The sequence below is a fragment of the Podarcis bocagei genome (assembly GCF_964188305.1).
Source record: "Podarcis bocagei genome assembly, chromosome: 10".
Taxonomy (NCBI): Eukaryota; Metazoa; Chordata; class Lepidosauria; order Squamata; family Lacertidae; genus Podarcis; species Podarcis bocagei.
The window spans coordinates 45,388,115-45,413,436 of NC_138135.1; the positions used below are offsets into that span (position 1 = coordinate 45,388,115).

The 25,322-nt window shown below is 39.9% G+C and overlaps 1 protein-coding gene and 1 long non-coding RNA gene across 7 annotated transcripts in view; one reads left to right on the forward strand and one right to left on the reverse strand.

Annotated features, from left to right (window-relative positions):
• The window catches only part of NAV3 (neuron navigator 3), a 431,035-nt gene that overhangs the window by 335,687 nt on the left and 70,026 nt on the right, over positions 1 to 25,322 (reverse strand). The window lies entirely within an intron of this gene.
• LOC308596353 overlaps positions 4,355 to 25,322 on the forward strand; it is a 30,969-nt gene continuing 10,001 nt past the window's right edge. Inside the window, exons 1-2 of the long non-coding RNA XR_014012483.1 lie at positions 4,355 to 4,663; positions 10,677 to 10,708. This is a non-coding gene — a long non-coding RNA (uncharacterized lncRNA). The remainder of the gene's footprint in view (positions 4,664 to 10,676; positions 10,709 to 25,322) is intronic.

The window sequence follows — 25,322 nt, forward strand, 5'->3', positions numbered from 1 at the left end:
GTTGTAAATCACATGCCTCTCTGGGATGACTCTGGGAAAGGAAGAAGTCTTATCTCTTCTGCTGCGGGTACTATTACACTGTAAAGGTAAAGGGACCCCTGACCATTAGGTCCGACTCTGGGGTTGCGGCGCTCATCTCGCTTTATTGGCTGAGGGAGCCAGCGTACAGCTTCCGGGTCATGTGACCAGCATGACTAAGCAGCTTCTGGCAAACCAGAGCAGTGCACGGAAACGCCGTTTACCTTCCCGCCAGAGCGGTACCTATTTATCTACTTGCGCTTTGACGTGCTTTCGAACTGCTAGGTTGGCAGGAGCAGGGACCGAGCAACAGGAGCTCACCTGTCGCAGGGATTCGAACTGCCGACCTTCTGATCAGCAAAGTCCTAGGCTCTGTGGTTTAACCCACAGTGCCACCCGCGTCCCTATTACACTGTACTTTCACTTTTATTTATTTCTTTTTGTTCTCTCGGACCTGGAGAGAACAGATGCCATTATGCCTTTGTCTGTACATATTGTGTAATTTAATAGTAGATGAGATCTACGATATCTCACTCTTCTTTCTGTGTTTTGCCAGAAGATTAGTGTGCATATACCAGCTGGTATATGTCGCTGAGTGCACTGGAGAAGGGAGGAAATGCGCGTACCGAAGGACTCTCAGAGTTTCAGGGACTTGCAGGCACCCCCACGGCATTTTTCCAACAGGTGGGCCACCCTGCCATAAAGGAACTTGGTGAACAGAGCAGGTCCCTCTGATGAAATCAGTATGCAGAAGTCACTACTGTGTGTGTCAGTGCAAACATCAAACACTGGATCTAGTAGTCAAAGGTCACTGGTAGCTGTTGCTGAGTTCACTTGCACTACACATTTTCTCCCCGAAAGACTACATATTCAAGTTATGGAAAACATTGCAGAGTTCAGATGAAGTTTTACAGCACTTTAAAGACTGACAAATTCATTATAGTAAACTCTTCTGTAGGAGTAGCCAATTTGGTGATCTCCATAAGTAGTATATTCTGCTGCAAGAGACTAACATGGCTAGCTTGGTGCAAATCATAAAGTTCAAGCTTTCCGAATACAAAGTATAAAATTGAAAGTCTTGTCCACACCTTTCAGGTACTGCAATCACCGGATTACAGAAGTTATTTGATGTAGTATAACCAGGCAAGGAGTGACAGGTCTTGGACTTATTATTGCTGGAAGCCTTCTCTGTGGTAAGGAGTCTGACCTGAGTATTGATGCTTAAGCTGTAAAGGCAGATCTCTTTAAAGTCTACATTATTCCTTAGCAATAAAAAGTGATAGCAGCTGGGGAAAGACCCTTTCATCTGTTCCCACTGCAAATGCTGCCCCAAGCAGCTGTTTAAAGCCACCAAATTATAAGCAAGTCCTGCAACCATCTCACAAAACTCAATCCGAAAGTAGGAATGTACAAACAAATTGATTTTTTTGTTATTCCTGTTCGTCTCAGCAGAGGATGCTACATTCTTCAAATGGTGTTAAGATATCAGTAGGAGAAGGAGCTGGAAATGTACAATGAAAGTTGACCCATCTCCCCTCCTCCAGATTTAGAATTCACATACATTCATTAGATATCAATGATCTGGACATATTTTGCTAAAATTACTTTTAATACATATAAATATTTGTCAACCATTCTAAGTGTTGTCCTTTTGAATTCTGCCTGGAAACTAATTGACAGCCAATGCAGTCGGGCCAAGATTGATGCTACATGCTCAAACCATCTTTCCCCTTGTAAATTATGAGTAAAACTAAAGGTAAAGTAAAGGTACCCTTGACCAACAGGTCCAGTCGTGACCGACTCTGGGGTTGCATGCTCATCTCGCTCAAGAGGCCGGGAGCCAGCGCTTGTCCGAAGACAGCTTCTGGGTCACGTGGCCAGCGTGACTAAGCCGCAGCTGGCGAGCGAGCACCAGCGCAGCGCACGGAAACGCCGTTTACCTTCCCGCTGGAGAGCGGTCCCTATTTATCTACTGACACTTTGGGGTGCTTTCAAACTGCTAGGTAGGCAGGAGCTGGGACCGAACGATGGGAGCTCACCCCGTCACGCGGGGATCCGAACCGCCGACCTTCCGATCAGCAAGTCCTAGGCACTGTGGTTTAACCCATAGCGCCACCCGCGGTCCCCTATGAGTAAAACTACATTCCTACTAATCAGGTCATAACAGTATCTTAAAACGCTATCTATATTTTAAAGGGAATACAGAATAAGATTATTTGGTGTTGTACGTCCAATTCCTTGGTTAAAATGCATTTGACATCAGAGGTGACATGAAAGAATGATTATAGTCTTATTATGAGTAACTTTACAGCTTTAGGACTAAAGGAAATTCTTACTGGACCTTCCATTAAAAAAACACCCACACACTTTAAAAGCAGCTATGCCTACTCTGAATTTGATCAGAGCTGTGGTACAGGGGAAGAAGGATATTAACTCTTTTCAGCCAGATTTCCCAGTTCAAATTACACACACATATATACTCAAAGCTGCCATTTAGCCCTGCTGCAGAAAAAATTACAGGTACCTGAATTGTGCCCATATTCTTTCTCCAGCAGAGCTAATAGCTGCTTCAGAGATGGACACAATTTATACTGGAAAAGGAGCCAAGGGGATAAAGGGTTACAGTTCTCCCCTCCATCAGCACTGCTGCTCAGATCAAAATCAAAGTGCACATACCGTGTGCAGCTGCTTTGAAGTTTAATGTAAAACAACTTCAGAGGGTATTTTAATCAGATTGCCTATGCCATGTCTCTTCTGGCCATCAGGCACATCTAAAGGCATGCTTACCAACCAGCTGAAAAAATAAACAACAGAAACCCAATTCCATATCGCAGAGAACACAATATGTGGCAAGGAGAATAAGAGACCACGGAACATGTGTCAAAACTGATGTGTCATACAAGGAATGCATTTGCTTCCTTGCTGGCATGATTTCATATTCCAGAAATGCAGTTATTCCCAAATCTGATGCCTTTCCCAGAGCAAATTAAAACTTGCATATATATATATATTTCCAGCTCTTTAAAGATGACGCACATACAACAGCTCTGTTTATATCTAGCAGCAGCATATCTAGAAAATCCTGTTGATGCCCCCATGGCTCAAGGGAAGTCCTGAAAGCAAGAGCCAGAGTTTGCTTTTACCCCTTTGAAATTTGGCCTAAATTTGCATCTATATGCAGATTAGTATAGGGACACGGGTGGCGCTGTGGGTAAAACCTCAGGGCCTAGGACTTGCTGATTGCATGGTCGGCGGTTCGAATCCCCGCGGCGGGGTGCGCTCCCGTTGTTCGGTCCCAGTGCCTGCCAACCTAGCAGTTTGAAAGCACCCTTGGGTGCAAGTAGATAAATAGGGACCGCTTACCAGCGGGAAGGTAAACAGCGTTTCCGTGTGCTGTGCTGGCTCGCCAGATGCAGCTTGTCACGCTGGCCACGTGACCCGGAAGTGTCTGCAGACAGCGCTGGCTCCCGGCCTATAGAGTGAGATGAGCGCACAACCCTAAAGTCTGGCAAGACTGGCCCGTACGGGCAGGGGTACCTTTACCTTTATGCAGATTAGTATATGCAAATTTTCTGGCCAGAATCTTTTAAGGGCTTAGCAATGCCCCTGCTATTACAGAGTCAGCCTACACCTGAGAAGAATGAATACAAACAATCTGCAAAGGCAAGCGGTTATGAATTTAGCAAACTTTGCCTCAAAATTTAAAGCAAAGAAGCACCATTGATACATAACTCCAACCTGCTTTTTGCTCAGAAAAAAAGAGTCAAAACCTAATGGGGAGGCCTTTCAGATACTGTTGTGACATGTGTCAACTTCATTTATTATCAGTATTGTAAAAGTGGGGAGGGGAAGCCTGGACAGGGTTTGCCAACAACACAAAGGCTTCGGAAGACACTAATTAAAGCAGAAGAGTAATGTGGTTAGGACTAGTCAAACAGGAATGCTGGAGGGATGAAAAGATTGTGGAACTAAAAGTAATAATTCCAGCTCTCCAAGGGCAGTTGTCATCTCTGCAAATCATTTTCACAGGATGAGTGGTAGTAGATCAAGTGTGAGAGTCTAGACAAAGATAAGTCTTCGCCTTGTAAGTATGGCTTCGTGGATATATATTTGATTAATTTAATGCCACTAATTAAAATTTGCTCTTGACACTTGATAAAAAAACAGAGTAAAGTGTGCACCAGAGAGAAATGAATAAAGAGACCCATGGTAATTATAGTGAGGGACTCCAAAAGGTCATTTTGTCCTCCATCCTGGTCCCAAAGCCCATGTTCTCTCAAGCCCTTTATTGCACTTTGATTTCAAAACCAGCTATAACAGAGATGGAAACCCTGCAGTGTCTCATCGGGCTCCCAACTCTCCTCTGCCACAACCATTATGACCAGTGGTCAGTGATAATGGAAGCTGTAACTTTTGTGGGCCACAGGCTTCCACATCCTTGTACCACAGCAAGCAACCCACTGCTGCAACTACTGAACTAAAATAGCAAATGCAGGGAGTTTAAAAATTGTCGAATGGCTCTGTTACTACTAGAACACATGGAATGGATTTCTAAATATTACAAGAAGGATCGGTAATGCTCTCCCAGTGTTCTGCTTATGACCATGCCTAGCCAATGATGCCTCAACTTCTACTTCTGGTTTCAGTAAGTACTCTGCCTGAATACGCTGGCTCTTGCTAATGAAAAGGATTCTGGGCCTCTGCTCCAATTCCAGCACTTAAATCTCAGTCCACCAACTTGCAGTCATTAGAGAAATGCCGGGGGAGGGGGGATTCCCTCAAATTTCTGACAAATAGCTTTTTTTAAAAAAAAAAAAATGATTTCAGTGTGAGACACTAGGCTGAGACTAAAGCAACTTGGGTGCTTGTAACACCAATGAATACCATTATCTGAGCAGAAGGAGCTGATTGCCTGCAATTACCATTGTTATTTCTGCCCCAAATGTTATCAGTGCTTAAGGGAATAGAAGAAGCACAGCCCTGAAGAGCATAGGGATAGGAAATCTCAGGACAAAAAACAGAGGCCAGGAGCATCACATATTTCTTCCACGTGTCATTTCCACGCCCTTTCCACTACAACCTCTTTCTTTTCAACAAATGGTTCTTACCCTTGCCAAGGGGTATATGTGGTGTCAGGGGAGAAGGAGTACCTCAGGCGGGGGACAGGTCATGCTACTTCTGGGATAGTTTGTCCACCTTCGGTCCCCACCCTGCACGCAGCTCTCTCTTATGGCTCCTAGAAGCTGTCAGCAAGCAACAGCGTACAACAGCAGGCACACCCCGGGAATGGCTTTGATTGGCCACCTAAACCAGGTGTGGTTAGCCAATGGGTCTCAAACCCATCAGTGTGTTAGGGACTTTCTCTGCATGCGAAGACAGGCTCTAGAAGATTGAACATAAAAGACCAATAGTGGGTCCAACAGCGATTTCTGCATAGGCTGCCCAGACTTGCAGCCTGGGGGTGTCACTTTGGTGCTGCTAACACAGTGGTTTAGCTCCAGCCACAGAGACACACTCCATTGTCTCTGAAGACAACAATAACAATGCTTACCAATTATCTTAATAATATGCTTTGCACTAAAAGCTAATTTTAAGAGCATTTCAACTACAGATTTACTTTATTCTCTTTCTTTTGCACCCAATTTGATTATGAAATAATCTAAAGTAAGCCAATCTATGTTCCTTTTCCAATCAATCATCAGAGCTTTCTTTTTCTTCCAAACAACTTAGTGTGCCTTGCAGATAGTTCCCAGATAGTCCCCAAACTAACGCTTAGCTTTACCAGTACAACTGTGTCAAGTGCCTAACTCTCTCTTAATTGGTTTTCTCCAGCCTAAGGCTTCTTAACTGGAATTCAAGCACAACGCGTAAGACCCAGTAAGATGGGAGAATATCTATTAGGGGATGTTGCTGCACAGCAAAAAATAAAGAAATTATACTCTGGAGAAAATCACATGAGTGGGTCATCCACCAATATATATCAGGTATATTGGATGAAGTAATTTATTAAAACTAACTATAATAATGAAAATTACAAAACCCACATTGAGGCAATTTTTTTATTAGACCAACAAAAATGTCACAAAATAATGTGAAGCTTTCTGAGCTGTCCAGAACTCTTCACCAGGCCAATGTTTGTGGGAAGGTAAGGGGAAGGAGGGTTATTGTTTTGTTTTGCTTTGCTTGTGTTTTTATTATGTATTTTGTGCTTTTATCCCAGCACATTTACCGTTACATCTCATCATTACATCTGAACATGGGCAAGTGGTTTGTTTCCCCAATACAAAACATGAGTGGCAAACCTGGTTCAGATATAACATCTGGTAGTGCAGAAGCAGCTGTGAACTTTGCTTCAGGAACCTATCCATTTCCTCATTTATGCTAAGCCATGCTGTGGCTTAATGTTGCATGCAAAGTGGGTCATAATCTGCTTTATGTGAAGATATAGAAGAGCAGCATAAAAGGAGGCAAACAGGCACTTCTAGAAGGCAGCATATCTGCTAGTCCACAAGGATCCTGCTCCCCAAGATGCTTCAGCCAACTTTGTGCCTTTGTCTCTTCAAATCTCCCAGGTGCTGTTTCAAGCAATATGCCAAGCACTCCCATCTCAGAACCCACCACTACAGGTGAATTGTCCATTTGGGAAACATCCCTAACCTTTACAGAACATCAGTGTTATTTTGTGTGAAGTCTCCAACTCCAGTCCAGAGTCATTTAAGGCAACAACAGACCCATTCACAGTTATACTTTCACTGAAAAAGGAGAACAGCTGGCCATAATAAAAGTGTTTTTCATTTTCCACTGTAACCTCTGAGATGAATTGTTTCTACTTCATAAAATCACAGTTATAAGCACTGCACAAACTTTTTGAGCTTGGCCACTTCAGTAAAACAAACAAAGAAACAAAGAAACAAAAAGCCATCATCTTCTGCCTGAAGCAATCAATCAGTAGATGCCATGCAGCCAATATTTTAGAACAAAAATCAATCCTAGACTTTAGTCCATAGTATAAAGAGCCCCCAAATACATGTGTTTTTTAAAACAAATCTTCAGACATTCCTAAAGAGGGCAACTGAAAGTGTTTGTATTATGGTAGCTGGAGCTCAAAGAAGCTCATGTGCATGCATAAAGTACTTCATTATGTGCATGGGATATATGTGGCCTATTTTTCTTTCCATCATCAGCTGCTTTTGGCTCATGCTGTGATGCTCCACAGGTCATCTCTGTCCTTCAGGGGATATTGGGGGCAGCACTCAAAAGCCATCAGATGGGGAAGCTGAAAGCTCTTGTTTATGCAAGGATCACTACATGTTGCGCTTTCAGGTTCTGACATCCAAGCCCAATACCAGACACTGGCAGGAATTCAGCTTCAGAGCCTGAGTCTGCCATGAAGCTCACTAGATTATGTCTAGCAGTTTAAACAACAAAGATAATAACAGATTTTTACGTCATGAGCTACACTCCACTTCATCAGATGTATGAAAATTTATTTGCCATTGCAAGTATGTGTGTGGGTAGATGGGTGTGTAGCTTGGGACAGAGGTTGTAAACAGTCAGGTTAAAAGAATTAAAAAACAAAGGCAGAAAAGTACAGACAACAATTACTTAACAGTGGCCCTTCACAAAAAAACCATTAATAACAATTCAGTTCACAAATGATAGCACTGGACCTCTTGATGAATTGTAATTAATAGCTTCGTGGTGCACTCTCCTTTTTAAGTTCAGTTGTTCTAGTATGGCCACACTTCAGACATCTGACTACACCTGGGGTGACTTGGGGTGACATGTCCATTTTGGGTGAATGCTGGACTGCAGGGCCTGCATGGGTGGGTTAGATACCTAAGGCTCATCTAGCAAGGAAGGTGCATTTCCTCCCCATTCTTAGTTGGGGTGTCACAGCCGGAGACTACATTACATCCCAAGGGGTCTGGGGGGGGGGAGATGCTTCCCCTACAGAATTAGTTAAAATCCTTGTCTTCCCATACTACCTGGATTTGGATAATTGGTTCTGCATTTTCTCCAATTCATATTTTAATGAATGTAGCCACCTTTCCATTTCTTGTCTCATGCTGGGTGTGGCCAGCAGCCAACAAAAATAACGTGAATTGGTAATATACAAAACAAAGAATAGTGAAAATGTATACAGCTGCCAGATTATGAACTAGAATTATTTTATCATTAATATATGGTATGTGGCTTGGGTCAAAAATAATATTCAGTTGCAATTTTATGCATTATTTAGTGAGTGATCAGCCATTGGGTATGAACTCCAAAAATGAGTTGCAAACAGGTGGCTCATTGTGCAACATAAACATACACTTTGCACATCCAATTCAAAATACAGTACTATCTCAGAAGCAAGCTGTGATTTTCTGGAAACTAATAATAATTATAGTATACAAAAAAAGAAAAATTACTTTTAAAATGAATGAAGCAAATATTGTTTCAGGAGAGACACACTTGATATATTGTAGAATTTATAAACAACTTTGCCAGTTATTAAAAGAAGAACTTTGCAAGGAAGCTCACTGCAGAAAAATAGAAGAAAATGACACAGCATTTCTATTCACAGGAGTAAATTTAGGTTGTGCTACCTTACTGAGGAGTGTTTAATGCAATGTCAGTTGTGTTGTGTTACTGCCGTCAAGGAAAAAATATGCCAGTGGGGTATATAGTTTCAAACAAACCAGCTCCCAAAGCTGTCAATATGGCATATTATACACCAGTAACAGATACCAAGTTTCTTATCATTTGAGAAACAACTACAAGAGGAAGCATCTGCTATTACATGCTGCTGATCTCCCATAGACAGAACACATGGATGAAATATGCAAAGATTTGCTACATAAGCAATCCAGCTGCTGAACAAAGAAAGATGAAGCCTTATAGTTGAACTCAGCATATCCCATTTACAAATTTTGTTTCCCATTTTCCAACGTACAGTTATGTTTGCTGAAGTCAAATTTGGAAACACGATACACTGAGCTTTGATCACAACCCAGTAGATTTAGGCATGCTGTAAAAGTGCCTTACTCTGTGCTGAATTGTCAATTTGACTTTTTCGTTGTAACTTAGATTACACAGAGAGACAAAAATCAAACTGGTTACAATTGCTTATTATCGATCCAAAGTTTTCATCCTAACCTTGGATTCGCTCTATCACAGCAAATCATATACTGTCAGTATCAGTTATGCTGAAAGTCAAAAGGTACGCAATTGTTTCTAATAAAGAAAGATCCCGCATTTAAAATCCTCTACTGGGGATCATAGGGCAGAACTATAGCTTACAAATAATGTGGGGTTGGTGCCAAATACAGACCCCCATCTCCAATACCAATGCTCTGACCTCTGTAACATATGACTAATTCAAGTTACTCCAAGTTCTTACATAATTATGTGAATTTCACTGCTCCCACTAGCAGTTAGCTACATCTTGTAGAGGTTGAGATATTCAGAACCATCACTTACAGATAGACTCGTCATGCAACACACTGGGAAAATAAGATTTAGAACACGTAGGCTGTTTTTAGACATAACAATACACTATTGCTTAGAATGAGAGAAATGAGTCCCATGGTCAGGAAGTGGCCTTCAGAAGCTTTGCTTTTCAGTTTTGTTGTAGCTCAAACTTATTATAGAGTTTAATCTAGGAACTGTGATTTACCAATAGCTATGATCAGTTTCAAAACAAGCCAATTTCAAAGCATGGTTTATGATTATGATGATTTATTGAATTTATATACCGCCCTATACCCAGAGGTCTCAGGGCAGTTGCTGACATGTATGAGCTAACTATTGTTAGTAATAAACCATGATCCTCAGATTGGACGCAACAAGAAGCCAAGATTCAGGGAAACTGAAAATCAATGTTACTGAGGTCCTCCTTCTGGCCCAGCAATTTGGGGGCGGGGGGTGTTGTGTGGCTTACTGTGGCTCATTCACACAGTGACAAGCCATGGTTTACGGTTGCATCCAAATACAGCTAATAAACTATTGAAAGGCTTTTCCCTCTTAACGTTTATAAAGTTCCTACAGAGGGCACTTCTCTATAGATCTTCATACAAAACCTGGATGGATTTAATATGCAATGACAGCACATACACATTTTTGTTGTTGTTCTAGATACACATGCCAGGAAGCTGCATCCAACCATACATAGCCAGAATCACTTGTGCAACTGTCATTTATTTACCGGTTACACATTAATTCCTGTACAGGACACATTTATGGATAAGAATAGCATGAAGCAGCAACAAAACAAACAAACAAAAACCATAAGAGAGGCTAAAAGAATAAACTTTTTTGCTTTCACATTAATCCACATTTTTAATTTTCGTTAACTTCTACTTACATTTGTAATGTATATACCCTTGTTTTCTTAATTTTTTCTCTGAGGAGATTAAGAACACATGACTGAGTGCCAGAAATCACACATTCCAGCATATCACAAATCCTAAATCAACATTATGAGGTGTGTATTTCTCAGCACAGGACTACAGTCATGGTCATTTGTTTTATGAACTTTAGCAGTTGTGTTTCACAGAAGAATTATGTAAATTACACTATTACCATGATTAATTACCAGTCTCTCTCTCTCTCTCTCTCTCTGTGTGTGTGTGTGTGTACATGCATGTACATTGCAATCCATTGTGCCACAGCGCAGACCTTGGGAACACTGAGATCAACATAGGTAATTATTTCAGCATTATCGTCTAGAAAACTTAAGAAATACAGTATAGTACTTCCTCTTCTTGATATGATTGTCCATTAAAACAGGAGCATTTCTTTAGGCCAAAGGTTTCTACACATGGCTGAACATTTAGGGACAGTGCACATGAAAAAACTGGCGAAGAATGACCATGTGAACTGACTTAAGTCATCAAGTAAGGTAGTTAGCATAGAATCATAGAATCATAGAATCATAGACTTGGAAGAGACCACAAGGGCCATCGAGTCCAACCCCCTGCATGATAGCATACTTTTAGGTAGGTCGGCTGTTTGATCTTTCATTAAATTTGTATTATTATATTATATTATATTTAAATATATATTTATTGTAGTATTCCAAATCAAGTCGCAGTGATATGCAATCAGTTGGCTAGAACATGCTGCTGATAATGCCAAGGTTGCAAGTTCGAACCCTGTAAGAGACAGCTACAAATTCCTGCATTGCAACTTGATAATTCTATGAAATTAGGCACACACTTATATGTAGAGACAGACAGACACACTTAAAATGTTCCCCCCTCATTGTGTGCCAATAAGTATTTTAGTAGAGACATGTGAAATTGTGTTAGAATTTAGACCCCCCCACACACACCATTACATATCCGCAAAGTAATGTGGGAAGGGGCAATTATGCAATGTAGCGTAGAAGAATCTTGACTTCTGAAACCTAAAGAACTTTGAAGGTCCTTTTTATACTTAACTGAATCATTTTATTGGAAAGTTGTGGCCTACAGTGACTATAGTGTGGCATTCAATATAGCTATGAGAACCCCTATTAAAGCAATTTCCATCACTGGGTGTCACTTCTGTCCTTTAATGTAAACAGGATGAACAGCGTACTCACTACTCTACAAATTATTTGGAACTGTTTTTGTTATTCACTTTAATGTTTCCTTTTATTTATATCACAAAATTCTAACACCTCTGAAATCCTTCCAGGGAATTAAGTCACCACTGTCAAGTTCAAAAAATGTTCAGAGAAGGGCAGCCAAGGATGTGGAAAAACTCCCCTATGAGGAAAGGTTTCCTTCCAAGTGTGTAATGTGATGTCTGGTGTAGGGAGAGAGAGCAATATCTTCTCCTCCTTCTCTTGTAACCCAGGGTTGCCCAGTGAAGATGAATGGTGGGAAATTAAGGGTAGATAAAACATGGTGCCTTGGTATTTGGTAATAGTGATGTCTACTACTTGGGCTGATTTAATAGAGGTTTGTGTGTATTCATGAAAATTAAGGCTCTCAATGACTAATGGCCATGCTAGCTACAGTATATAACCTTCCAGTATCAGAGACTGTATGTCTCTGAATACAAACCGCTCAAAATCACAAGCAGAAGGGTGGCATTGCATCCATATTCTGCTTTGCTCCAACCCAACTGGTTTTTCTTAAGATAGCCAGGGCAGAGATAGCCAATGTGAATCTGTATGGCCCATTCTCCCCCTAGATGTTGGGGAATGGCAGGGCTCTGAAGAGGGTGTGGCAGAGGCAGGGGACCAGGGGAGTGACTCAGGAGAGGGGACCAGTGATTTACAGGGCGTCACACCAGCTCCCCCATTCCCAATGTAGTCATTCCCCGCTTTGTTCCCGATGTAGATTGTCACTGACTCCTTCTTCTCTGGTGAAGTGTGTGTGCCATTTTCTGGTTTGCCTCAGGTGCCAAAATGTCTTGGGCCGGCCCCGAATGCATGGGACAGTGATGCAAATCACAAGCACACACAGAGAGGGAGACAATCTTTGTCAGAAAATGCCTTATTTTCTGTCACCGCCTTGGTGACTTGTTACTGGTTATTAGAGCTGAAAAGTTTATTATTTTATTTTTGTAAGTAATTCTATACCAGTTTGTAGGACAAAGCCCTCTCTAAATAATGTGCCTAAAAGGAATGGTGCTACAAACATTAAGTACACCAATCGGTGTACACTTACTGTGATAAATTTGCTTTGATAAAGTTATTTGCTATGATAAAGTTATTAACATGAAAGGCAGCAGTGACGTTTTCAAGGTCCTCTTCAAAATCCTGTACTGAACGGCCCAAGTGCAGGCCACTTAGAAGGAAAGTTTCAAAACTGTGAGGCCATCAATTTACAGTGGTACCTCGGGTTACATACACTTCAGGTTACAGACACTTCAGGTTACAGACTCCGCTAACCCAGAAATAATACCTCGGGTTAAGAACTTTGCTTCAGGATGAGAACAGAAATCGGGCTCCGGCGGCGCAGCAGCAGCAGGAGGCCCCATTAGCTAAAGTGGTGCTTCAAGTTAAGAACAGTTTCAGGTTAAGAATGCACCTCCAGAACGAATTAAGTACTTAACCCGAGGTACCACTGTATTAACATTGTGCTCTCAACTGTTCTTTGATTTTTAGACAATAATAGTTATGCTTATTGCTCAGCCTTCTCTAGATTGCTAGATTGCTGCATATGGATTTTTAAGATCACTGCTTTACTACTGAGGTTAAGCAATGAATCATACAATTTATCGTTCAGTTTGATTTGCCTGAAGAGATTAAAACAGCATTCTAGTCAAGGATCACAGATCCACTGGTTTTTTTAAAAAAAGCAGATTCCTGCTCTAACAGAGTAGAGATATAAAATGCTAACCATTTTTAAAACCCTTATGAGTTGCCCAAGCAATTCAATGAATTCCTGAGAAGAGTAAAAGGAAAACATCAATCATTATTGGTGGAGGATAAAGGGTGGAGGGAGGCAAAGCTTCCAATAACCTTGCTTTTATCACAGAGGCCATTTTTCACAAGCTATGGGCTTGACAGTTTTCCATGGTTAAAAGAAAATCATATTTCAATCCTGATGGTTGAAACATTAATATCTCATTACAACCAACTGGGATCATCTTGTAGAACAGCAGTGGGGGGAAGTACAAAGCAAGGTATAAATAACACCTCCAATTTTTATAGTTGATGGGTACTATATCTGCTACCTATTAGATTCTCAAGTTTTAAAATGCTCACATTCACTGTTGTAGCATAGTGATCTGACAAAGATAGTAAAGAATTAAAGGGATGTAGAACCAAGATTCCACTAGAATGGAGTTCTGTGGATGTATGACCCTGCAGATGTACAATGGCCATCAGCTCTGACCATTGGCCACATGGGCCAGGGCTAATGGAAATTAGAGCCCATCAGCATCTAGAGGGCCAGAGGTTCACCCATTACTGCAACTAGATCTTGCTCTACTACCAGTGGCCCGATGTTGAAAGTGGCACTGGTAGCAGAGGGACTAGGAGCGGCATCAGTTTCACCCACAATATACTGCTGGAGTGAAGCCGCCATCACAGTCTGCCCCTCATAGCAGTCCTGGGTGATGTATCGATACCCAGGCCTAGAAAGGACCCCAAGCGTCATATAGTCCAAGCCCCTGCAATGCAGGAATTTCGACTAAAGCTTCAATGACAGATGGAGAAGAAGAAGAAGAAGAAGAAGAAGAAGAAGAAGAAGAAGAAGAAGAAGAAGAAGAAGAATGATAATAATATTGACCTACCTAGCAGGATTGCTGCTAAACTTGATAATGTCCATAGAACATTTTGCTTATAATAAGGCAACTAAAAAAAACCCCAAAACCCTATGTTTTGCGTAACAATAACAGTGATACTCAATTTTTAAAAAACAACATGCAAAAACCATGCAAAGTATTAAGACGTGCATGCCAATTCAACCAAAACATGGTGTTTGTAATATTTAATGAAGATTATTAGGGGTACAAATGTAAGTTATTTCTCTTTATCCCTGGCATTTCAAAGGCAAGATATAAAAGTGGTCATTACTAAAATATGCTTTAGAAACACACACGCTAGTATTAAAGGTGATTGTTTGCAGCAAGGACTTTCCTTAAGCTATAAGTAAATCTCTTGCTTCTATTGTTCAATCTTTTCCATAACCTCTGGGGCACAATGTCTTCTCTAATCTTCTTGGTATGGTTTATTAACCTCTCATTTCTTTGTTCTCAGTGGATCCAGCACTGTTTCTGCTGCTAGCATTTGATTGCAAGTCTTTACTCCAACGTACAACATCCACTTTAGATTCATTTTTCAGATCCGCAGCCCTCTTTCATTTCAGCATCAGTAACATCTTCACAGCCTGTAAGCACTCCTCAGCTGAAAATATATTCCATCTTTTCAGCAGCCCAAAGAAGTATTACGTATTCTTACTCGGTGGAATTGCACAAGAATTAATTTAGTCTACCAGCTCTGTTCTTTCTTACTTTTTTTGTCCTTTGTGGGGAAGATCATAGAAAGTTCTTCGGTTCTTCAGTTCCCATAACATGAGGGACTGATAATAGTAATTAAATATCAGCCTTTGATTAAATGAGTACATCTGAAGACTGTTAACACTGTGTTATCATTAACACCTTAACTTTTGGGTATATTCAGAAACCCACAAGAGCACTCCTCCTGTGGTTTCCAGCAACTAGTTTTCAGAAACATAATGTATCTAACCTTGAAGGCAGATCATGGCCACTGTGTCTAGTAGCCAATCAGAAACGCTACCTTTGCAATCTTTATAATGCATATACCCTTATAATTCTTTCTTAAAAGTCTTCACTCATACCTCTTGCTATTTCTCTCAATTTAGACCAGGATTGTCCGAGTAAAGTACATAAGCTACCTGCCATGCCACACAAGTCATAGATGCTCTTGTGGACTTACAGAGAATGGGTTTTCATTTTGCTTGCAACAAAATCTTCCCTGTGCTAAACAGAATATAATGAAAGTACTGATGTCATTGCCCAGAAAACAGAATTTGTATGTGTTAAGCCAACTTCTTCTGCGATGTACTAAAAGCAACAACCCTATAACAAGCAGTCTCACACTAGATTGTGGGTTGTAGATATTCAGGAAGATTACCAAAGATCAGAAAGCAATGTTCCCTGGACCCTCACTGGAATCCTGTAACAACATGCCCTCAAAAGCTTTCTGACCTCAAACAACTTTCTCCTTGAGACACATCATTTCATTTCAGTTGAGGCAAACCTTGAATCTTGCATGGTTATCTGCCTTTTGTTAGTTTTAACATTTTCACCCCCAGAAGCATACCAGGCAAAATGTTATGCCCTCCAAATCCATTTCACGAATGCGTAGCCGTGATTTCATTCTATGTCCTCTATGAAAGAATTTATGAGGCATTGCATGCAAGGAGTGGGGGTGAACCCTGAAACCAGACATGGATTATTCATTTGTATTATTCACCTAATGGATTAAATGAAAAAGAAATTTAAATGGCATACATTCTCTCTCTCTCATTAAACCCTGTTTTTGCTTCATTTTAAAAACTTGTCTATCCCCTTTCAATTGAAATTCCTTTTTGTCTTCCCTCCAACCTCAATTATCACTTCTCAGTAATAATCCTCACCCAAGTGGCCTAGATCTTCTTTTACCCTTTTGTACTAACATCATATTCTTCATAATTTGATGCACAAACTCATTCTTTTACCCTCTAATCCCTATTTGTCAGGTTTTTTCCAGACAACCTGAACCCTTTAACCGCATAACCACTCCATCCTCCACAATCTTCCTTTCTTATATTTCTTTCCTTGGCTCTGCCAATATGAAGAATCCCTGTTTTATTTTTCATTAAATAAACCTGCCACTTTATTTTCCTTTGTCTGGGTAAACTGTCACCTCTAATCTCATTTTCCTTTCTCTAAGTACGGTATATCTAAGGGTTTCTATTTGATTAATTTGTCTTAAGGCCCTCGGCCTGCATAGCTCTTTCAGTGCAAATTATTAGTATGGTATCATTTAAAGTCCCCAATAACTCATGTTTTAGTCAGTAAAGAGAACTTTCTGACCCACAGATTTATTATGCATATACAGCACATGACAGCGGTATACTAATCTATTGCTAGAAGTCTACATTTTTCCTTAACAATGACATTTCATGAGAATCAAGTGCAATGCAATGTCCTCCTTTGCAAACAAAGGCTTTTCTGTGGCCAGCGTGTGCACAAACAAACCTGACCCTACAAAATTTCATCTTCTTTCAATATACCACAGATCCTTTAGATTTCAGGTGAAAAGTGACAATTTCTGCATTGCTACCTACCACTTGCTATAACACAAAATATAACTATTATAGCCACAGGCTACAAGAATCTGTAAATGTATTTCCTCTTCGATATACCCTGGAGACATTCCAACATGGTTGTTTTGTTTTCGTTGGGTTTTTTACTTTTTATTGGCTTAGGGACAGATTCTGCTGAGCTATGTTGTGGCAGCAGCATCTCTCTTTTCACAGAAGTCAAAAGGTGCCCATCTCTCTGCCTCTGCCAAAACACTTCCAACTGCCAGGCCTCAGCAAATAATTGTGTGAGCTTCAGCAGGTCGAATGAATCCCCAATACCCATGGGATGCTTCAAAAAGTAGCCAGATGGGATCCTTCCTCCTCCTAAAGGAAACAGGAGAAGGTATCCAGTTCCTCAGCACTACACACAAAATGCAAACTGCAGCATTTTACCTGTGCAGCGCAATAAGCCCGATTTGGCATTTAGGTTTCACATAACAAGGTCTGAAATGGCTAAACAACATAAGCCTGATTTTGTGGCTCGCTGCCAACTCATCTTTTAAGCAGAACTGTAACCCGAGGCTTTTCGGGTTGAATAGATATGCCTAATGTTTCCTTGTGGATGACTAGACTGGAGATTCTAGAATCAGGATGAGAAGGAGAATGAAAGTGAACATTTATCTCTTCCAGTGTCAGTGAAGTTGCATTTTCAAGACAACTTTATTGAAATCTAATTTGGTACTTCCTTCTCTGCTTTGCCCATTTTTTTAAAAAAAAAATCCCAAATGGCACAATGTAGCTGAGCATATTTATAGCTATTACTACAACAACAGAGTGCAGACTACATATGCATAGCATTATATATTATATTATATTATATTATATTATATTATATTATATTATATTATATCATATCATATCATATCATATTATATTATATTATTAATTATATATTATTATACTGCCCTTCATCCAAAGATCACAGGGCAGTTCTCTGAGAAATAAAAGTATTAAATCCAAATACATGATTTGAGAGCTCTTACCCATAATTTTTTAGTATGCATTATTGCTAGAAATGTGTTATTAAGTAGAGTTCGGTTGGTCTCCCAGATAAGCTCAGATAATTACACACTAATTTGCAAATTTTATATATGTTAATTAAAATCTATGAAAGATTTAATAGTTGAATGTCATATCTTTGTCAAGATAGGTACAATATTAAATAAAAGGTTACAAAGCACTGATAATAGCATTATTCTGTGATTCGGTTTAACAGCCCTATTGCCTATGTACACTGACATTTTAAGACAAGTTTGCCTTAAGCTGACAATTACTTGCATTCAGTAGAGGAGGATGGAACAATAAGTCGGATCCTCTTCAAAGAGGGTACGTGTTGCACTCAGACCACTGAACATCCCTACCTCCCAGTGTGGGCAGAGCTTAGCCCTGCTCCACTCTTGCTTGGCTTGGGGGGGTGTCTGCAAAACGCTTTTAAACCCTGTATGCCGTTTGCTGGACCTCTTTGCCTTCGTGCAGCGGATCACCCCACCCCCCTTTAGTTGGTGCGTTTGGCCTTGCTATGGACTTTGTTGGTTGCCTGTTTTGTAATGGGAGCATGGTAGGAATTTTTCCATTTAGCAATTTGGCAGGGCCATTTGGTTTTCGCCTACCGCTTAGCAAGCGTCACAACTTTGTAAGGTTAGGCGGTTAAGCATTGGATCAGTGTTGTGTGGGGAGGGGAGGTGCGGCCACCACCTGCCCCTCCAAGGTCAAGGGTATTCCATTAAAGAAATCCAGGGTTTGCCCTGGTTCTTGTCCGAATACCCGTGGTAGGCGCTAGGGCCATACCAGGACCCCACGGAGACACCGGGGATGAGCTTGAGTCGGTTGCCACTGGCCAGGCTCCCTCTGGCAGTGTTTCACCCTTTATCAGATTCCCCATGAACGCGAGTGTGAGTCTGATATAGTTTGGAGATTCCAGTGCCTAAGCCAATACCACTCACATTCTGTGTTTAATAAAGTTGTGGTCTCGAAGCGCAATACTATCTTACTACCCTTGAGAATGTTGCCACCATTCTATATTACTGTATGTAGCAGTGAACGGCACTATTTTTATTTTACATTATGGTTTATAATGTGATTTGTCGTTTAGTCGTTTAGTCATGCCTGACTCTTCGTGACCCCATGGACCAGAGCACGCCAGGCACTTCTGTTTTCCGCTGCCTCCCGCAGTTTGGTCAGACTCATGCTGGTAGCTTCAAGAACACTATCCAACCATCTCGTCCTCTGTCGTCCCCTTCTCCTTGTGCCCTCCAACTTTCCCAACATCAGGGTATTTTCCAGGGAGTCTTCTCTTCTCATGAGGTGGCCAAAGTATTGGAGCCTCAGCTTCAGGATCTGTCCTTCCAGTGAGCACTCAGGGCTGGTTTCCTTAAGAATGGAGAGGTTTGATCTTCTTGCAGTCCATGGGACTCTCAAGAGTCTCCTCCATAAGGACCCTAATAAAACCTGAGAAAATTTTGTAGCTTGGTGTAGCCCAACATATGACCATCTTTTTATATTCAGATCAGGTTAAATTGAAGAAAGTGTGCAAAATATTATGCATTGCACTTTATGCAATTCACCTACAAATAGATTCCCTTTTTTATTTCAGAATTTCTAGAAGGTGATTATGGTGAAGGAGCTTAGTTTCTACTCTACTATGGCCAGGAAAACCTTGCTTCACTTCCCACATCTCTAATTTCAATGTGGGTAACCCACTTGTGTTTAATGAATTTGATGTTTTCAAAAATGCATGTGTTAAATCTATGTTTATGCTTATCAGTTGTTTAACCTTTACTATAGGCAACTTTCCCTGAACAGCTTTTATTTGGCACATTCCAATAATCTAATAAATCAGGAGCCACATTTCAAACAGTTAAGCTTGCAGATATGCAGACATCCCAGCATAGAAAGGGATGAAAGGCAACAAATTTTCAAAAGAAATTGTGAACTCAAATCTGCAAAAGAAAGTTGGGATGGGGAGGTATTGTAGCTGATCAGTTTCATGCATTCTTTAAAAATAGAATTCAAATTCCCTGAAAAAGACATGATATTTGACTCTATTGTGAGACATGTGCTTGAGAATCTACCATCTCACACTAGCAACTCTGTGGATGAACTGGACATGCAGTTTCTTGAATAAGGGGTGGTAATTATTCATTCCACTCCATGGATTAGAAAGATATGAGGCTGACTTATCTGTCACAACATTAAAAGATTACTGCTTATACTATTCTTCTTAGCTTGGTTTCTTTCATTTTCTAAACTAAACTGTGTTCAACTGCAGACACTTGTTTCTGATAATATTGCTACTGCCAGTTTTAGGGACAGTGAAAAACTAAAGAAGGGAAAATTTACAACCAAATCAGTAGGGGTTCCCTTTACTACAATAGATAGTATGTGTTAGCTGAGTTTAGAATGAGTACAATATTTCCAGCTTTAACCATGAATAGAATGTTGTGAACATTCTATGAACCAATATAACCAAACTGGTTGCTTGTTTTCCTTTTTACCCTATCTAAATCATCTAAAAGACCACAAAGAGAAACTGGGCTATATCTGCAGTCATTTGAAGTTGCAAAATGAATTCAAAATGGAATAGGTACAAAGGAGAGCAACTAAGATGTTCACAGAAATGAAGCATCTATTTTGTGAGCAGAGATTAAGAGCTTGGCAAAAGAAGTTTAGGAAGCAATATAGCAGTACTCTACAAATATATCAGAGGGGAATCATGCCGAAGAGGAAGATATATTATTTAGATTTTTTTAGAGCTCTGGCTAGGAGCAGAAATGGTCATCAGTCAATTTAGGGTTGAGATTTAAGAGATATTAGACTACTATATACTCTCCTTGTAACAGATGAGGGAGCAAAATTCTCATTGCTGTGAAAATCAAGATGGTTAAATACATAAAGAATAATCCCATGGAATGAATGTATAGGAGAAATTCATAATTTTACCTGGAAGGGTAAAAAGTTGAGGATAAAATTAAATATGGTATTTATCCATAAAGAGAAAGGAGGTATTTCTTTTCCTAATGTAATAGCCTACCTTTTGGCAAACTGTTGTTGTGTACACCTGGCTATGCCTTAATGGGAATGTATGTTCATGCAACACCCATCAAATTGGGTGGGGGAATCCATCAATGAGCAACAGCTAAAAATATAGCCTGATGGATTCTCAGGTAAATAATGCATGTCCAGGGCAAAGTAAATACAGCAGAAAATGGTATGTGTATAACAACAAATCATAAAACAAGTCCCCAGTGCTGTATCATGTTGCTTCCCTTTCATCTCATGGAAACCATGCAACTCACTCTTAAATTAAGTTCACTGAATGGATTCTGTTAAGTTGTGGGTGAACATATCAGACGACACAGCGATTCTTCAAATAGCTCTTGTTTATTCACAGGCCAGAACAGAACTGAACTGAAGGGTTCAGTCAGCCTGCTTATATAGAGCTCCACTAGAACGTAACTGTAACAATTTTCTAAAACTATCCAATCACTGAATGTCACTTTCAATCCCTTATTTGCATAACTATCTACAGTATCCCCCTGCTGGCCCAGGGTGAGAACTTCAGTACATAACAGATTCCATTTCATGAGAACATAAGAATAGCCTGCTGGATGAGTCCCATGGCCAATCTAGTCCAGCATCCTGTTCTCACAATGGCCAACTAGGGAAACCAGCCTGTGGTAAACCAGGGAGTAGAGCATGAGCACAAAAGCACTCTCTCCTCTTGTGGCTTCTAGAAACTGGCATTTGGCAGCATCGCCGTCTCCAGCTGTGGATTTAGAGCACAGCCATCATGGCTGGTAGCAACTGATAGCCCTCTCCTTCATGAATTTGTCTAAACCTCTTTTAAAGCCATCCAGGTTGGTGGCCATCAGTGCCTCCTAGAAGAGGAAAAATAAGTTAGATGGCTGATTTTGGAAAGGGGCGTATTAAAAAGAAAAAATAATGCTTGCTGAGGAACACGTAGTTTTTCAGTTGATCAAGAAATTGGTGGCAAATGTAGCACAGTGTGCATGTAGACAGAGGATAACTAAAAAGGTCATTTTTGTGGTTTATAAAAGGAGCCATGTGGACAAGAATACTTCAGCGGTCCCATCCTTGCATGTGAAGTCCTGCATGACTGCATGAAATCAGCAATTACTAGTATTCACTGTGTGGTAGCCATACAAACGTTATCTAAAGAGTGAAATATTTTGAAAATATCACTATGGAAATTTCCCTGCTTCCAATGCAAGGGATATAGCAAGGGATATAGGAAATAAGTTGATTCATTATACAGAATTAGACTTGGAGAACTGTTAGATTTTTCTCTTTATAACTTTCAAAACAAATTCTCAGATGGATAAGGTAAACAAGAGAATATATTAGGATTTACATAGCAGGCTTCCTATGCAAGTGATCAAAGCAGTAAATAACACAAAGATATACAGCTAATGTAAACTGCTAATGTAAACTTGACCCAACAGGGACAATTTCTCTTCCTTCAAGAACATTATTTGGCTCGTTGAAAGCTTCTCTCCAAAGTAAGTTTGATAGTGTTCAAATCATAAGCATTCGCCTCTCAAATTATGAATCATTCATGACTGAATACTTTTCAGAAGCAAATTGAAATCTACACAAACCTGACAGCTGTTCCAATGGCAGTGATGAAATTTACTTGATTGGCAAAGTGTGACTATCAGATCTCTATACTCTGCTTTGTATTAGCAGCACTTGTGAGCAATATCTTTCAAAGTACGTTGGGTTAGCTGGAACTGTGAGCAGAAGAAAAACAACCGCCAGCGCTCTACTGCAAATATCTGCCTGACAAATACTGGATGACAAGTCCATCCATGGCTAGAATAAGTTCTAGAATAGTTGTTAGGGTTCTGCTTGTGTAAGAATTTGCACAAGCAAAAGTGTGTCTTTGAGTTTGTGCAATGCTCTGATGTAAAGGGTAAAACAGTCCTTTCGTGACTTGAATACTCCTTCCCCAGGTAGAAATGTATGTCTGGATCAACCCAGTGAGAAGCACTGTTGCCTTACTCACTTAAGTGTAAGAAGCTATAACTTAGCAGAGCACACCTGTTAGCATAGTGATGTTAGATCTAGTACCCAGGACTGCCAATAACCATACCCTCTCCTCATCAAAGAGGAAGCATGCAGAATGGCACTTAGATTTGGTCGGTTGATTAAGATGACTTCATCCCTGATAACTGGAAATGAAGAATATACTGGCAAGTTTTTACAAAGCCTATCTATTCCACAATATCTCATTGCTGCACAAATTGAATGCCCATGTGCTCAAAAAAAATTATTAGATTTCAAGGCAGCATGTTCATCAATAAGTTGAGAATGGATGTCACAGAAAGCTTCTCCTATACAGTAAAATATATACAACTATCCACAACTAAGAAGTATCCTGATAAATAGCCCAGTGTGGGATGCAGTCAGGGGATAGTGTATTGGTGTAAAGAGACTTCTGTTTACAAAATACACTAGATTCTTCAGTTCTGGATTCCTATCAAGCAGCTACTTTGCACGGACCAACTGATGTCAGTCACAGATATGTGTAAGTCCGTCATAAGTCCGCCATAAATATGCAAACATAAACTCATGCCAGCAATAGGTCTACTTAATCTGTAACATAACAAAGGCAAGTCCAACTCATGAAAATTCTGACTAATAATTATCTGATCATTATAAGTAGTGAATGAAAATAGTCAAAGCCAGGTATTAAAGCTCATTTTTTATTGACTGGATGTAAAGAAAATGAGTCTACTCATACCTCACCTCCATTCTTCTTCTCTGTGCTGCATCTAAGGTTAAGCTCAATAGACAGGGTTTAAAAAAGAAAGAAAGAAATCCACTATATAAGTTTCTTTTTAACAGCATTTAAAAATCCACCTTCTTGCTAATGTTTCATTCACCTGTCACTCTAAAAATAATTCACCATCTATTTTCAGGGTTTCTATGATCAACATCATGAAAAGTATTAATTTTAAAAGCATTTCAATGGCATTGACAAATGGTATCCAAATCAATCTACTACTGAAAGCAGTAATAAAGAACAGACCACAATACTGTTGTGAATAATTTTATTTTTATCAGCACCTACAGCCTATTATTTTCTATACTGAATTTACATTGTTCCTCTATAACTGTAGGCCTAGTAAAGTGGTGCTATCAAATTCAGCATGTCTGGATGCAATCAAAAGAATCTGAAATGTCAGAACATTTTAAATTAGATTGAATTAACATCAATGTCTTCCTAAAGGTGCCTTATACTTCCCCCTTTAGATAGTGTAATTTCAATCAGGCTGGCCTGAACTGCAGCATAGAAAAAGCAATAAAACTATTTATTTAAAAGTTTCTTAACTCCTGGGGTCTGGGTTCTGTGATAGAAGAAATGTGGGCTATAAACAGAAGATTTTATTTTATTTTTAAAATAATCGGAGCATAATTATTGCTTTGCCATGTGCTCAGGTTGTGTTTCATAATTTGGTTCCGGTGATCAAATTTTAGTAGGCCAAAATATAAACTAGCCTTGTGGGTGTCCATGCAGTCCCATTTCATACAACCCAAGAAATAATGGTTAATTGGTCAGGAAAAGCCAACTTCAAGGTAAGTCAACCGAATAAACCACCTTCAAACACACTTGGGTGTGTTCCAAAGCTGTTAAATCACAGTTTTATAATCTGGATAAAGAAGGAAACTATTGTTAATAGGAAACTTCCCTGTATGTTCACTTGCCTCTGTACATTAGGTTGTGGAGAGCATTCTTAAAAATCACTTTCATTTGTAGGATGGAAGAGTGATAGATGATTAGATAGAGAGACAGTTAGACGATAGATGGAAGAGGGGGGGGATATTTTCTGGTAGTTTTACTACATGTAACACAAATCTCATGTATACCCCTGGGAGAGAGATGCAGAATGGGTGCAGCTGTTAGGGCAAAACAGTGTAAAGTTACCCTGAATGGGACAAAGGTATACCAGTCTGATTGATAAGCAGTAATCGTGTCTTGAGCTACTATCTGAAAACAGCATGGGAAAAACACCCTTCCTAGTAGAACATACATCCCAGTTATTTTTCAGTTTAATCTGTTTCCATCCTGCCTTTTTTTTCTTGCACGTTTCTTTTATACTCAGAGGTTGGTGTATCTTGCCATATACACTGAATGTGAAAACCCTATATAAAGAACCCAAGAAGTCAGGCATTCAACACACAGAAATTTGATCAGTTTGTAGAACTGGATAACTTGTATATCTAACATTCACAACCCACTAACTTAAAGGCTGGAATAAGTCGATCAAAAAAGACAGGAAAACAGAAAAAAGGCACTGTAGTGTAACATTTTCTCAAAGAATCACAAATGCCAGCGGGATGGAGGAAAGGGAAAACTATAGTGGCAGCAAGGAAAGGATATGTTTACATGTTTTTGGATGCTCTTAATATTTGTGATAAGTTTTATTTTATTCTCAAATGTATTTTGCTACGATTTTGGTGTTTTTGTCTCTGGGTTCCGTT